Raw genomic sequence first — 17,214 nt, forward strand, 5'->3', positions numbered from 1 at the left:
AGCCTTTGAATCACCTCTTTTAAAGCCCCCTATTCTTGATGATAGGCAGAATCACAGCCTTTAGGACAGGAGTCCCCTGTGTTTCTCCTTTGATAGCAAAGCAATAAACCTTCTTTTTCCCAAAACTGTGTCTTCATTAATGGATTGTCATCAGAGCAAGGACCAAGCTTTCGGCAACAAATTTGGCATCCCAGATCCAGATGGGAAACAAAAGCAGCCCCCACTCCAGCTTTCTTGGGCAGGCCTGGCTCTCCAAGGAATCCCACTTCTATGGTGAGGAGGCCAGGTGTTGGTGAATTTGTTGAGAGCCAACTGCAGGAGAGTTAGGAGAGGGTGAGTTTGCTTTGGGTCCAACCAGAGGAGCTACACTTATGAGTAAAGGGAGGGACTGAGGAACCATTCCAGCAGCTTCCCAAGCTCCTTTTGCTTCAGGGAAGTCCCACCTTCTCTCTCTGAATGGTACAGGTTGCTCCATCATGGTCCACTTTGAGAAAAAGGAAACTAAACTCAGGAAAGTCACAACAAGTTTGGCCATTTGGTAAATTCCCTGGTGTGCACACAGAAGCCCGTGATTCCACACATCTGGTTCCCCTTTCTGGGGCATTTGTGGTACCACTGGTGTAGGAGTCACTGTTAAGCAGGACTCAAGAACACAGGGGTATTTCCTGCCTTCTGATCTGTTATAGATTTTCATCTGTTTGTTGGCCTTGGGTTTGGGAATTCCCTCTGGTTATCTGTGTTTTTGTTTTGTTTGTATCTGTTACTGCCACTTTAAGACATGGCCATTACTGCATTGATTCTATGGGTAATATCTTGGGAAAGATCTTTGGCTGGTCAATTTAAAAGTTCCCATCTGTCAGCCATAGTTTTGGGGCTCTTCTCTAGTTGTCTCTTTCTGTGTTTCTTTTTTAGTCAATCTTGCAATTGAAATTAGTCTGTCAGAGGTCAAGTTAGTTGAAGGGTCACCTATAGATATAAGCCTGCCTAAGATAATGTTTTACTGTAATGATCTGGCTTTTGAATAGCTTCTGGTTTAATATACAATCTTGCAGTTTGTCTGTCAAAGGTAAAGGAAGTGGAAGAAATTTGTAAATGTTGTACTGTCTCTTTTAAAGGTTCCTGTCTATCAGCCCTGGTTTCAGTGATCCTCTCTCATAGAATCTGTGTTTACTTGTATCTGGTCCTTTAAGACATGGGCCAAGCTGTGCTAATCTTACTGGTAGTCTCTTGAGTTTACAGATCTTGGCTGAATGGGCAACCTATAGGTATAAGCCTAAGAGAAAGATGGTTTACTGTAACACAATCTGGCCTTTGAATGGTTTTTCTGGATTATTATACAATCTTGACATTGATTTGTCAGGGGTAAAGTACATAAAAGAGATTCTGTATGTACAGGTATTGATGCAGTTGCATGTTAAGGAGTCTGAACCATCAGGAATGAAGTTGAAGTTGCTAAAAGGCACTGCCTCTGGTATGCAGGGATATCAGGACACCAGAAGAAAGGTTAAAAAGATTTAAATCTTTTGAACCCAGTGCTGGCACTCACAGTACTGTTTCTCAACCTGGGCCCAGGCCGCCTTTGATCATCTCACTGTGGTCAAGGATACTAGCCCTAAACTGGGGGTGGGGGAAGAATCCAAAAAAAGCTGCCTGGGATGTAGAAAAATGGCCAAAGAGAATCTAGCCTCTGTCCTGCCTTCTAGCCCCTTTTGCCCCTGGTGGGGATGGGGGTGGAAGCTGCTGGCCACAAAGAATGTGGTAGTAGGTTCCAGCACTGTCAGTTTATAAGCTGGGAATAGGAATAGGCTTCCCTTTTAAAGATCTTACAGGACACCCTGTTTGGCCAAGGATATTCATCACTGCGGCACAGCAATTCTTGCTATAATAGTATTCCATGGAACTAAATGCTTAGGGAGACTGCCAGAATAAATAACTGCACCCAGAAAAGAAAAAGATAGACATTAAAGCCAACCTGTGTTTTGTAGGCAGCCTCTGCAAAGGGATCTTCAAGAAAACCTAAAGAAAGTATGGAAAGGGTCTCCTCTATTGCATATCCATATGCCTAGTATAAGAAAAGGGTCTAAAAGGAGTCTCTGGGTACAATTGACAATGTGAAACTTACTTAAAGTTGATGGCATTATGATAATGATAAAGGAAGCAGGTCAAGCTCAAAATTATCCTGTGTTCCACTCCTTTGAATGCAACTTGGGAGAAAAAAGATTAAGGCACAGTTTTTATATATGCCAGATTGTCCAATCTTCTCCTGGTATAAAATTTGTTGTGTGAATTAAATTCACAGATAACATTCATAGGGTCTGTTTCAGAATATGAATTTTAAAAAGAATCTAAAACTAGAAAAGATAAAAGAAAGTTATAGGTATAGAAATATATTTTAGTACAAAAAATTAGAAGGTAAAAGAAATGTTTCTGGATGAGAAAGTCTTTTGTCTAGTAAAGTAATATTTTTTGGCTAAAGTCCAAGATGAAAGAGGACAAAATGAAAGATACAAAGTTGTGAATGTCCAAGTCACACAGGTTTGTGGAAAGCAAATCTCAAAGAGTTTGTGTTTGTGATTAACTTGGCTTTAATTAGCACAAAGTTATTTGAACTTTAATGTACTGATATGAAGAAAAGTCTGAAAACACTGATCTGCTCTTATCCATCAAGATAATTTTCTTGTATTTGTTAGGTTTTATTACTTGGGGAAATTAAGTCTTAAAAGAATTAGGGTTTGTGCCTATTTGAAAGTCTTAAATGATTACTTTGTAACTGGTTAAATAAACAACTGTTATTTAGGCTATAATAATATAGTTGACACCCTAAATGTATGTGATTAGGTATATATATGCATCTGAGAACTAGATCTGTCTAAGCCTTTTATAAGTGTTATGCAAATATTTATAAAATGAGAGTTTATGTAAGTTTTCCAGCAAGATAACCAATAAGTGCTCTCTTTTATACATTGTGTCTGACATAGAAGGGCCACACTGTCATATGAAAAACTGTATTATATCTGTTTGCTTTGACTAAGTCAATTTCTGATGATTAAACAGTGTTTCCTAAATGTACAATAGATTTAAGGCTATCCTTTGATTTTTATTAACCCATGAAGACCTGTGATTATTGTTATGGTACACTCTGGATTCTAAATTGTACTTTGAAAGTTAAACAGTTAAATATAAAGATTAGGAGATTAAATGTAAAGATTAGGAGAACACCAACCAAGTTGTTGTTCTCCAAGCTAAAATTATGTGTAACAAAAGTCTCAGGTTTGTGTAGAGATAACAAATTTGGTTGGCATTTATTCATATATTTGATATTTTATAGCTGAATAAAATAACCTGTTGCCAATAAGTTATATATACAATTTTGTGTTACTCTTTACACTGGAATTAGAATTTAAATGTATTTTGGAAGGTATTAAGGAGAGTCTGACATGTTTAAACATGGCATTATAAAACATGAAAGCATTCTGCCACTTTTTCCACCAAAAGAAAGTGAAAAGCTCTCTCAGCCTTTCTTTGATTCATGTTTCAGATGTAATGTTGTGTTGTGTTATTTGTGATGAGGCCTGACTTACCTGAGATAAGGCTCTGCCTCCCACCTTACTCCATATTAGAATGGCTCCAAAATAGGCTAGACTTCAGCTCATTTAAAGTTGTGTTCAAAAGGTTGATTTTGGTTGGAAAGATTACTGTGATCTCAAACAGGGAATATAAAATATAACTGAGGAAATGTTCCAGATTATAAAAGTCATTTTTCTTGGTTTGTAGCTATTACACAAACTGAATGTTTTTGCTCTGTTAATTTTATTTTGTGTTTTCCTTATAAACTTTACCTGTTTATTATCTGTTAGTGTTTTACATAGGTACTGCTCCTGGAAAAAACAACCTGGGTTAGTTTGAAATAATAAGCCATCACCTACACAGTAGATAGTATATAATGCTGACTTCCAGTACTAATAATGACCCCAATTAAATAAAAAGGGTATCTGTAAAATTATAAACATTGAAGTTATGACCTGTTACTCCCTCTTTAAGACTGAAACTGTCTTGCTGGGTGTTTCAAACCAAAAACTTGGATACCAAATGAAGTAAAAGGGCTAAAGAAAAAGCAGGCAATATTTTGGCTCTTGCTCTCTAAGGAAAGCCGGGACCCAGTGAACAACTGATTTTTAAAATGGACCCCTCTCTGGGCACTACAACTCTGGTGAGTCATGAAATCTGCTGATCAGGAAGATCAAGAGGACCCTAGAGCACAGGAAGCCAACCAGTATACATTCTGCAAAGAGGAGGGTCATTGGAGATGGAAATGTCACTGATGCTTCCAAGAGAAGCCACATATTGTCAGACAGACCCTGACCCATCCTGGAAGGTGGCACCACTGGTAGAGGAAAGCTAAAGAAGGCAAGAGGCTTCACACATGTCCCCACTAGTGATCTCTGAGGAATCTTAGCTGACACTTAAGAGTAGATAGGAATAATGTCAGTTTTAACCAACTTGGTCTTAAACACCTGGCAGGAGAGTATAGCCTGAGCACAGTCCTACATGGACATTTAAAAGGAAAAACAATGTACATTTTTTAAAAATGTAACTTAAGATGTACACTTGTGTCAGCCCTACCAAAAGTAAGTAAAGCTATAGGCTATAAAGGAAGGGTTTTTGTGTGAAAGTGCCTAATAAAATGATCAAGTTTGTCCTGAGTTAATTTGAGTCTGATCTCATAGACTTACAAATTTTCCTATATTGACAAACTTAATCTGTTTTTTTTTTTTTTTACTAATATGATTATGAGTTACTTACTCTCTTCATGGTTTTCAGATACTGGCTTAATACTAATTGCTTTCTTGCTGATTGTTCATGAAAAAAAAGTAATACTTTCCTGTCTTGTTTATTGTTTATTAGCATGATTCCTGCCATATGTACACCTTGTCCAGTCACCTACCATCAGCCACCATGGATCTCTGAACTGCTCTGGTGCTAAATATCTTTAACTGTCCACACCCCACCTGATAGAGAAAAAAGACTTTGGGTTAGTTTCACCAAGAATCTTGGGTTACTTCCCCCAACTTTGCCAGATTGTGAAACTCAGGGAAATAAGAATGATGGGAGGAAGAATCTTGGAGATGTCATTGGCCATTTTTCCATAGAAACAGAATGTAGAAATTGATAGGGGAAATGTAACAGTGATACACTTTTTCCTTTGATGCAGTCCTTGCTGCTCTGTCACTGCAACTGATTTTTAAAATGGACATGTTTCTTTCTCTTCCTCTCTCCCTTCTCATCCCTAATCTCTCCACCTTCCTAATCTCAGGGGAAAAAGGATTACCTTTTTCCCCATCCTAGGCAGAATTATCTGTCCCTGAGTACACACCTACCACAGGAATGAAGTAATACAGACTTTGAGGATGCTATCAGAAGGTCTCAGAAATGACTGTCTCCCAAATTAACTCCTTTGAGACAGGAGTCCCCTGTGTTTCTCATTTGCCAGCAAAGCAATAAACCATCTTTTTCCTTTTTCTCAAAACCATGTCCTTATTACTGGATTTGCATTGGGGACAAGGACTGAGCTTTTGGCAACAATGTCATTTTCTCTTTTTTCTCAGAAGTTATCACAAAATGTCTACTCTTTACCTTCAAATATTTCTTATAAAACACATATTATTTTCCTGTTTATGCATCATTATTTTTCTCATGGATTTGCCTTTTCATATTGCAATGACCTTTTAATATATTTACTCCTTGAGTTTATCTATAAAATTATGAGTTGTTAAGATCCATAATGTTAAACAAAACTCAGATGCCCTGCAAAAATAAAAAACAAATGGTAAACTCTGATGTATAAATGTTACCCAAATCAAATTGCAGTCTTCTTAGAGAAAATTAAAATTTCAATTTTCCACATCAGTATCCACCTCTTTTGGCTGCTGGGCATTGTTTTAGAAAGGAACCATTCTGAGCCTGAAATATGTTAGAAAGATAGCAAAGATGTAATAGCAGTACTTTACTGTCTGAATTCTGCACCTCATGTTAGAGAGTCTAGAAAATGTTACTTTAAATGACAAGCAGAAGTTTTAAAGTTTTTTTTCCTTCACATATACATGCATTCACTTCATACTCATACATGTTGTATTGAGAACAACAATAATATATTGGAAGTCATGAATATTCTTTCATAATAAATCATTTAATCTTGCATATAATCTGTTTTATACACAAAGATAGAATTTATACCATGATCACTGAAGGGAGAGACTACAGCTAAGCATTCAATTTGACTTCAGGTTATGAACTCTGGATTTATGTGAATTCTTTGAAGCATATGTCATTTGGGGGCTCAGAACATGAAACCCCAAAGTAGGGCACCTTGATATGCTGAGTACTTTGAATGAAAGGAGATTAGAAGCCCTCAGAATCGGCCTGAGGGGGGAGGTCTCTCTCTGACCTTCTGCTCTCCTGCCTCCCCTCACCCCTTTTTCTGCCCCAAAACCAGTCACCAAGGCAGAATTCCTCTCCTCTGAGGAAGGTCATAGAAGATAGAATCCCTCCCTGCAAAGCAAATCCTAAATCCTAGAAAGGTCACTCTCTCTTCCTTGAAGACTCTCATTCTGTTACAGAGCAGAGGTCTTCCATGAAAATGAGGCAGCACAAAGATACCCCCCATTCAAACCCCAATTCTTGCAATCATATCAGAACTATTTCAGACATGTCACTCAAAATAACAGGCATGAGTTTATTGAAAGGATAGAAAAAGGGAAAAGTGGGCTAGGGATGTGGCTCAAGTGGTAACGCGCTCGCCTGGCATGCGTGTGGCCCGGGTTCGATCCTCAGCACCACATACAAAGATGTTGTGTCCACCGATAACTAAAAAATAAATAAATATTAAAAATTCTCTCTCTCTCTCTCTCTGTCTCTCTCTCAAAAAGAAAGAAAAAGGGAAAAGTGACACTTTCAAGGAAGAGAATGGGTTCTCTCAGAGAGGAGAGGAATAGTGTTCCTCCCCTGGACTCCAGTTTTATTGAGGATCCAAGAAGTTTCCAGAGAGTCCAACCCAGGTCCACCTCTTGACTTTTTTTTTTTCAAAGGTGTTATATACTTTTATTAGGTGTATGTTGTGTGTACTATCTTTCTGTGGTATTAGCAACCTTATCAATGTCCCTATATCCATTGATTTACTACAGGTTGAAAAGTGACTGCCTGTTTTTATCATTCCTTTGTTTACATTTTTTTATTGGTTGTTCAAAACATTACAAAGCTCTTGACATATCATATTTCATACATTAGATTCAAGTGGGTTATGAACTCCCATTTTTACCCCAAATACAGATTGCAGAATCACATCGGTTACACATCCACATTTTTACATAATGCCATATTAGTAACTGTTGTATTCTGCTACCTTTCCTATCCTCTACTATCCCCCACCTCTTGACTTTTGACTGACAGCAGGCTGACATTAGACTTTCAAGTCACCACTCTCATGACAACTCTAGGGCACCTTGGCTCATGCAGACCATTTATAGTTGGATTAACTATAAATTCTTACAGATTTTATAGTTAGGGGGCAGACAGATAATTGCTCCTATCAATTCCAGAGGGATCTTGACCCCAATCCAGGAGAAGTGAATGCTAGTTAGAGAATCTATTTTCTCAGAATCTGAAACTCAGGAAGACCAGGTCTATGAAAAGTGTCACATTATTGACATTATTTGGGGCCTGCTTTTCTCCTGATGCAACAGGTAGTTTGTGAGAAATGTGACTTATCTGTCCACTTAAGCCAGGCAGGGCTGCAGGTAAATTGCTTCTTGGGAAAGAAAGTATGTGGGGGTCAGCACAATGGGCCCATTTTATAGAATTATTCCCTTAACTCCATGTTCCCACCACTTGCATCTGTCTGCCCCCTATCAATCCAGAGGGATCTTGACCCCATCTTGGAGAAGTAAATGCTATTTAGAGAAACTGAGCTGGATTTCCCCACTTAGTCTATTATTCTTATCCATGCTTTATATTACCAATGTGCTAAATAAGAGAGAAATGGAGAAAATTGAATAGAACTAAGTGGTAAGATTAATGTCAAATGATAACATATTCAGGGATATATAATTGGACCAAAGCAAAATTTCTTGTGTGGGTCTGAGCAACTCCATTGTCTATTTGTTGCCCCCACCTACCAACATGAAAGTAAGGTAACAAATTGGATTTGGGCATTGACCGGGATTTATCCTTTCTTTTTTTCCCCCCAAACTTAGATCTAAATACATCATACACCTGGGCATACTGATGACTTTTTCTGTGCAAAAAATATAGAGAAGTTTCTACTCAAGTGTACATAGAACTTTAAGGTAGTGATTAAGGAACTCTTCAAAGTCTATATAGGAAATCTTGTTTTGTGGATACTCAAAATTTATTGAAATGCCAACCTACTTTCTAAAAGCCATATTCATGAGATAAATGCAAATAAAATACAAATTCCAAATGCCATGACAAAGAAACCTACTTAAAAATTTCTTGTGATAAATACTGTGTTTTGTTTAGCTTGTTTCTTCTGTTTTTGTTTGACTATATACTATGACTGATATCAGCTTATTTTCTGTGTCAATAAACAAGTTTACAACTCATGATATCTGTTTTATATCACTCCTTTTCTGAATATTTATTCATCTGATATCACTTCTATTAAAAGGGAGGAAACATGGAGTGTCATTCATTCATCCATATATTTCCTTAAAAACATTGGTAACTTGCCCAAGGTTATTCCATTTAAGAATCTGAATCTTCTCCTATGTCTGCTTGCCTGTTCTCTTTCTGTTGTAATCCTCTGTCAGAGTTTTCTATTTTATTATCAGAACCACTTTTTTCACTTACTGTAGCCATGATTACTGCTGGAAAAAAAATCAGAGAAATTTCTATAAAGGATATCTTCAAGACATGTTGCTTTTGTATTTTTAAAAAACTTGCTTAACATATTTCAATCAGTCTTATATATTTTCTTCAACTCTATCTGGAATGTAGAATTTGAACGTTAAGTTGAAATTCAGGGCTGCAATTATTGATTCTTTAAAAATACCAAAGAATCCAATGTAAATGCATTTTCTGTAAACTGCATTTTTTCCATATTTTATTAGCATATTATATTGGTACATAATAGTTTTTATTTAATACTTAAATGCTATACCATGGGTGCAGTAATGAGCTTCATGTCAGCAGTCAAAATTAAAAGGTGCAATCTCTTTAAAATGCATTTCTGATCTCAAATCAGTTCACCTCCCTGTACTCTGTGATTGTCTGTTCAAATTGGGGGAGCAGAGGTGACATTCATGAAAATCAATAGGTGTTAAGGATACTGTTCAAAGCATCAGGGGCTTCATTTATGGCAAAGTAAAAAATCTACTACCAGACTAGAGGAGGATTTGCAAGATGTGAGCTAAGTTTGATCCAAACACTTTCTAATCCCTTAGAAAACCATTAACCTGGCTAATATTGAATAAATTTTTATTTAGCAATTTCTAAACTGCTGAGCAGAGGTCCTAGATGGATACTGGGTTAACAAGATTAGTCCCCACTCTTGAAGATATAATGATCTAGTGGAGGACAAACCAGTGTAATAGGTATAAACACTGATGAGACTTTTAATGAAAGCATCTTCTTTGTGCCCAGGGTTCACACCACGAGCTTTAATGGTACACCTATCAGAGAAAGAAATAGGAGAATCAAAAAGGGCCAAATCCACATTAGAAAAAATATCACAAAATTGGGGGAAAATAATAGTGACTAATATAATCTCCTGAATAGTTTTTCCAAGTATGGTATAAGTCTGATGTTCTTAACTGACACTTTTATCCCAAAGCTCTGTGTTTACTACATTTTGATGGTAACCCATGAATCATCTGGGCTTCATCCCAGACCCGTTGTATCAGAATGTGTGTGAAATAGGTCTGGGAATCTCTATTATTAGCCTGTCCCCTGGGTGATTTTGTTGAGAAGTTTAAGACACATTGCTATAGCCAATGCCCGAACCCTACCATTTAATCTTATATCTTTGGTTGAAGAACAAGACTCAGGCTTCAGTTTGCACAAAAGCACCTGAATGTCCACGATTTGGGCCTAAAAAACTTTTAATTTAGCAGATCCTCCCTAAAACTTAGGGAACATTCATGCTAAGAACATTAAGGTTCCTGAGCCCCACTCTCAGTTTAATGAGCCAGGCTGCTATTGTTAGCAAAAGTTCTGTCCTTGTACCTGATGCCAATCCAATAAAGATGACACAGTTTTGAGAAAAATGAAAAAGAAGTTTTATTGCTTAGCTAGCAAAGGAGAAGCACAGGGGATTCCTGTCCCAGAGGCTGTGATTCTGCCCATCAGGGGAAGGGGTCAGGGGTTAAAGAGGCAACTCAAAGGCCACATTCCCCGTGTTCTTTGTTGAAGTTGTAATTCATTTATTACTTTGGGAGATAGTCATTTCTGAGATTTTCTGGTGGCATCCACAAGTCTGAATTACTTCATTCCTATGGTGGGTATGTGCTCAAGGACAAATAACTCTGCCTAGGATGGGGAAGAAAGGTAATCCTGTTTCCCCTGAGATTAGGGACGGGGACTAATAGAGAGGAAGTGAAAGAAACATGTCCTTTTAAAAAAAAAATTCCAGTGACAGAGCAGTAGGGGCATATTGGACCACTGTTACACTGTAATCTTTATTTTGACAACCATGATACGAGATTCTGATGAAAGTGATTCTTGAGAGGTATAATGAGAAGTATGGGTTTAATTATAATTTATTACTTTTGAAAAACAAATTCCATTATTGCACTTTGGTGCAAAAGAAGGATTTGGAATTAGATTTAATTTCAGATTATAAAAATTCAGTAGAACATAAAGTCTAGAGGACATGGAGTGTTTTTTTGTTTTCTGTTCTGTTCAGTGATAGGTACCCAGCACCTAAGAAAAGTGGCCTTTACATAGTAAATGCCCCCAAACTAATAGTTGGCCTAATAAATAAACTGTTGATTTAAGGACAATGAATCTCTCACTCTTGTGTACCCCCATACCTCCCAACACATTGTGATAACCAGAAGGAATTTGCAAATAGATTTGCAAATGGACAACAGGGTGGAGATGACAAGATTAAAAGGGGACAGCTCTGACACAATGAAACTTCCAGAAGAAAAAGAAAGTGACAATAGAGGCCAGAAGGGAGAGTCTCTTCCCCAATTCTACGGACTCCACAGGGCTCTCTCTAGGGCTCTCTTGGATTCTCAGCACTGATTAGAGATTTTGGATTGCCTGCCTCTGATGAGAGATTATGTTTTAGAGCCACAACATGGGAATCCCAAAGGGTGAAGTGAGGCGATGTGGAAGAAATACACATGAAGGAAAACTATGTTTCTTCTTCCCTTTCTCTCCTATTTTCTGAGCTTTCCCTATGTATTCATGAATGTGAAACTTTTCATTTTGTCTGTCAACAGGAAGTGGGGCTGTGGCATCAGATGTCTTGGGCTCGCTGAGTCACTTCAGTTCTCTTCAGTTTTGCATGGGATTCTGTGTCTCTTCATTCAGCCCCTTACTGTTATGTTAGGAAAAGAGAGACCCTGTGAGTTAGTGACCTCATCAGCTAAAATAAAAAATCCACCCTATGGTTTGCAATCCTTATGTTTTCTGTAAGGGCTGCTGCTACCAATAAATGCTTTCAAGGGGTAAGCATTTTCCCCTTCAGAGACACCATCTGTTCCTGCATTCCCTTTTGAGTATGAGAATTGTTATGAAGCCACTACAATGACTCCTCCCAGCTGTTCCTGGATCTGGGACTGTATCTTTTTAGAGCTGCATATTTTCTGGGACAGGAGTATAGAGATTATAGAAATGAGATTTGGGGGTCTTTAAATGGAATGTGTAGCAATATGTACTGTCATCATAGGAGACACTTTTTTCCTCAATTATTAAGTGTCATGTGAGAGATGAAGGACGAAAATGGAATATTCAATGAATCATGTTCGTGAAACACTATTCTGTCACTTTCTAAGTGCACTGGCTGTAAGGAAGATTAGACAGATGTTGTTCTTATAGCTTTTCTATGACAGGGACTGGAGCTGTTCTAAGAATATGCAGGATGTCAAAGAGGGTTTTCCTTTGTAGATGAGATCTGGGCTGTGCATAAGACTCTCTGGGGTATATACCTTATCTCAAAGTTTAGTACAATTTTTTTATACCTATTAAAGAAGAGTTTTGGGGAAAATAGCTTTGTGGGTGACACAGGGAGCATGGGTAGCTCCAGTTTTCAGAAAACCAGGCCTCTTTGATCATTTTATTTTAGCTAGGTACCCTGGAGCAACTACTTTAGAACAATTATTACATTTGTAGAGCCTTTGATAGTTTTCCAGGCATCCTCACATGCTTTGTGTTTTGAGTCACAATTAACTGGGCAAGATGGACTCTTTTCTGCTTTTTATAATACAAAAAGAGGTTCAGAGACTTTAAGAAAAAAATTCAGGACAACCATGCCAGTGAGTGGCAGAACAGATCCCAAATGTATCTTATTCCAGATTGTATACTTTTCTCACAATAACGCCATGTGATTTTCACAATGAAGGCCAATAAAGTCAGGACAGATAATCAGTAGCCTCACAAATTTGGGAGATATGAAAAACAGAAGCCAAGCAATCACTTAAAGGAGTCAAAATGATTCTGAGCTTCTCTAAAAGTTCTGAACCCCAGAGAGGACTGGAGATAGAGAAAGTTCAGCCAACACAGAGATCACTGCTGTTTCCAAAATTCAGCTATTTCTCATCAATGCATATTGATCTGCTTGTTGTAAGAATTAATTTAGAATTTGAAAAAGTTGATTTCAACCATTTCTTATTTTGAGTTTTTAGATTTCTGGCCATGCTTGCTTTACCATTTCAGAATTTCAGCCTCATCCCTTTCCTTTTGATCTCCTGCTGATACCACATATTGGTCAAATATATAAGCCAAACAACAAGGGATCCTGGTAATGAAGTCCATAAATTCAGTCTTCTGACACAAAGATTGGAAGATCATGTGGAGTCAAGGAGAGGGAATTGAAAATAGTATGTAAGCCAGAATTCCAATTTCAAATAATTTTACATGCATCATAATACATGCAATTAAAATGACTAGCACATACTGTCCTGTACATAAAGCAAAATTATAATCAATAATCTTCTTGGTTGCTATGAAATCCAACAAGAAGGATCAATTATAATACCAAGTCAATTTTGTTTGCTTATAGGCTCCATGCCAACAATAAGAACATGTATAAACCATATTCTTCTTACAAAGTATTTGGATAGATATAGCCAATGTCTTTTCTATCCATGACCAGTGAAACTCCACATTATGTACAATGTCTTTATCATCTTCCATTTCTTACTTTCTGAGCTAAATAAACTCCACTATGATTTCATATTTTAGGTACACATTTATTCACATAAATTTAAATCTTACAAAACTGGAGATAGCCCTATTTTTAATTTGATTTTCTTTATCTTTAAAGCATTTTTCATTCACTGATTTTATGGTTAAACTCTTAGGATAATCTTTTTTTCCTTATTTTAAAGTTAATGAGGTAAGAGGTAAGGTAAATGCATATTTGTTTTGTATATTATATATAACAGACTAATGATAAAAGGTTTTTTTGTACTCAAGACAATTCAGAACTGTGCTATGAAAATAAGAATCATAGATGTGATAATCGAATGAAGTTCAAGAAAGTTGTCTGGACCACAAGAATAAGGATTTTCAACTTGGAATGGAACCACCATTTAATCTGGTTATCCCACTCTTTGGTTTATAAGTACCCAAAGGGCTTAAAATCAGCATACTACAGTGATACAGCCACATCAATGTTTATAGAAGCTCAATTCACAATAGTAAAGCTATGGAACCATCCTGAGTGCCCTTTGACAGATGAATGCAAAAAGAAAATGTGAGATATATATATATATATATATATATATATATATATATATATATATATGCAGTAGAATATTAGTCATAAAGAAAAACGAAATTATGGCATTTGCCACAATATGGATGGAACTGGAGAATACCATGCTAAGTGAAATAAGCCAGTCCCCAAAAACCAAAGGCCAAGTGTTCTCTCTGATATGTGGATGGTAACTCACAATAAGGGAGGGGGAAGGAAGAATAGAACTTAATTGGATTAGACAAAGGTGAATGAAGTGAAGGGAGAGGGATGGGAATAGGAAAGACAGTAGAATGAATTGGACATAACTTTCCTATGTTCATATATAAATACATGACCAGTGAAACTCCACATTAAACCACAGGAATAGATCCTAATTAGAATAAGTCATATTCCATGTATGTATAATATATCAAAATACACTCCACTGTCAAATATATCTATTTTATGTATGTATGTATATATATGTATGTATGTATGAATGTATGTATGTATGTATTGGTGCTGGGGATTGAACCCAGGGTCTTGTGCATGTGAGGCAAGCACTCTACCAACTAAGCTATATCCTCACCCCCTACGGTCATGTATATCTAAAAGAACAAGTTAAAAAAAAAAGGATTTTTCACATAGCACATCTGAGTACAGTTGTTCAGAAAACTTAAACATTTAACAAAACATTCTTCTATATGTATGATGATTTCTATAGATCTATCACTTTCAAAACTATGAACCGTTAACAAATAAAAACTAATTGCTTGATTATAAAATAGTTTTTATCAGTCATTTTAGACTAAGTTTTGCTACTATAACAACTCACAAATCACAATGACTTACCAAACTAAGATGTGTTTCTCCTTCCCTTCACATATCTATCATAGGTCAGATATGACCTTATTAAAGAAGCCAGGTTGACCATAGCTCTACCTAAGGTATTGATAGTCTAGTGGCTGATTAAACAAACCCCTAACATAGAAATAACAAAGCACACTCAGGCCATGAACTTTTCTCCTAAGAGATCAATCACTTCTACATATAAGTCATATGACCTAATCCATATCCAAAGCATAAGGGTGTACATTGTTCCACAGAAAGAGTAAAAAGAGAGCTGGGGATGTAGCTCAGTGGTAGAGCACTTGCCTAGCATGCAACAAGCCATGGGTTCAATCCCCAGCACCCCCGGCCCCCGCCACCAAAACAAGGAAATTGTGGTGGATATGGTAAACAATAATGCAACATACTATATTATCCTAATCATCTACCTTGGAAACTAAATTATATTTGTTTTCAAGGAATCTATAGTCCTTACTATTTCCTTTTCAACAGTTTTTTATCAGCATGCATTATTAATATAATAAATTAATTAAAATTAAATTTATTGAATTCATTAAAATTTACTATAAAAATAAAATTTATTTTAATATAAAATTTTTGAGATGATTAAGGCTTTTTCTTTAGCTTAGAGAATAAGAGAACTGACATAGAACTGAAATGAACTCCTGAAGTATTCCTGTTCATCCCAAATGAAAGCATGCTATTACTCTTTCTTTTCCATTTTTTTATTTTTAGTTGTAGATAGACAGATACCTTTGTTTATTTATTTTTGTGGGTGCTGAGGTTCAAACCTAGTGCCTCACATGTATTAGGCAAGTGCTCTACCACTGAGCCACAACCCCAGCCCTCCTTTCCCTCTTAACAAAAACAAAAACACTTGCTAGACCAAGAAGTACATACCAAGTCTCTATTGATTTGCTCAAGCAACTGTAATTAAGTTGACCATAACTCCCTGTTACTCAAAAATGTTTACCTTATGCTTAGTTAAAAAAATAATAACAGTACAAAGGGATGTAACAGAAACAACCATCTCTGAACAATAAACCCATTCTGGCTAATTAAGAGACAATAGTTAAATAAAAGATTTATAACTCAGTTTTGAGTTTTATGGGGCCTGGAAAATGTGTCCACACCAAGAGGCACAATTGTCATAATTGGAGAAGGGCTGCTGCAGCATTGAGAGCAACTGCCACCAGCAGTACTGCCATTATCACTCCTAGTACTAATGACATTTGTATGACAGTTAGCTGTCCTTTTCACTGAATGCTAGATGTTCCTTCTGTTAAAAAAAACAGGTAGGATGGATGGTTCCTACTTGTTTTATTTTCTTACCCTAATAAGTTTTGAATCAAATATGCCCATAGTGTTCCTTGTTGGTAGATCCAAGGCTACATGCTTCTTCCTTGCTGAAAGGAAGGTTTGAAATATGAGATGAGATTCTTATGTTTGTAAAATATATAAACTTTACGGAGATTTTCCCAAATACACCTGCTTAAATAGGCAATAGAAAGCCAAAAGCTAGCTACAAGAGGGAGCCAACATAAAATAAAATGTTTAAAAAAATAAAACTTTAGAAAGCTTTGGCAATCTGAGACAAAATTGGGTGGAATAAGATGGCAGCTGAGTAAGATTTCCTAGTAATTGTCTTTGCATAGACTCACCAATTTTTTTAATTAGAGCTTTTATACAGAGTTAGATTCATCCTGACAGACTTATACATGCATAGAGGCTATTCACTTATCAAATTACCTTCACAAAAGCAAAAGAAGCCAGGTAAGAGATCATAGTGCCTGGTTTTAGAATAACAATAAGAAAGGATGCATTGAAAAAGACAGGAAGAAGCCAGTGGTGAACACCTGAGGCTGAGGCAGGAGGATCATAAGTTCAAAGCCAGCCTCAGCAACTTAGCAAGGTCCTGAGCAACTCGGTGAGATCCAGTCTCAAAATAAAAAGTAAAAAGTTTAAAAAATGGACTGGGTATGTGGCTCAGTGTTTAAGCACCCTTGGGTTTAATCCCTGGTACCAAACAAAAAAGGCAGGAAAGAAAGAGTTGTCCATGTTACTGTTACCAAAAGCTCGATCCTTGTTCCTGATGCTAATCCAATAATGAGGCCATGGTTTTGAGAAAAAGGAAAAGGAAGTCTAATTGCTTTACTAGCAAAGGAGAAACCCAGGGAACTCCTGTTCAAGAGGCTGTGATTCTCCCTATCAGAGAGAACAAGGACTTTTAAAGAGGTGATTCAAAAGTGCAGTCCAGGCGTGCCCTGACTCTGGTTGTAAATCACTGGTTAATTTGGGAGATTTCTTATATCTTCTGGTACCAGTGCCATCCCTGAACTCTGAATTACTTCATTCCTGTGGTAGTTGTGCTCAAGGACAGATAATTTGGCCTAGGTGGGGAAAAAACGGTAATACTTTTTCCCCCTAGATGAGGGACGGAAGAC

General features: G+C 36.9%; 1 non-coding gene across 1 annotated transcript; it reads left to right on the top strand.

Annotated features, from left to right (window-relative positions):
- The first annotated feature begins 15,046 nt into the window (after positions 1-15,046).
- On the top strand, positions 15,047-15,118 carry Trnaa-agc. Its single transcript has one exon. It is a non-coding gene; the product is annotated as a tRNA-Ala (tRNA).
- The last annotated feature ends 2,096 nt before the right edge of the window (positions 15,119-17,214 follow it).

The sequence above is a fragment of the Marmota marmota genome, unplaced genomic scaffold, assembly GCF_001458135.2.
Source record: "Marmota marmota marmota unplaced genomic scaffold, marMar, whole genome shotgun sequence".
NCBI lineage: Eukaryota > Metazoa > Chordata > Mammalia > Rodentia > Sciuridae > Marmota > Marmota marmota.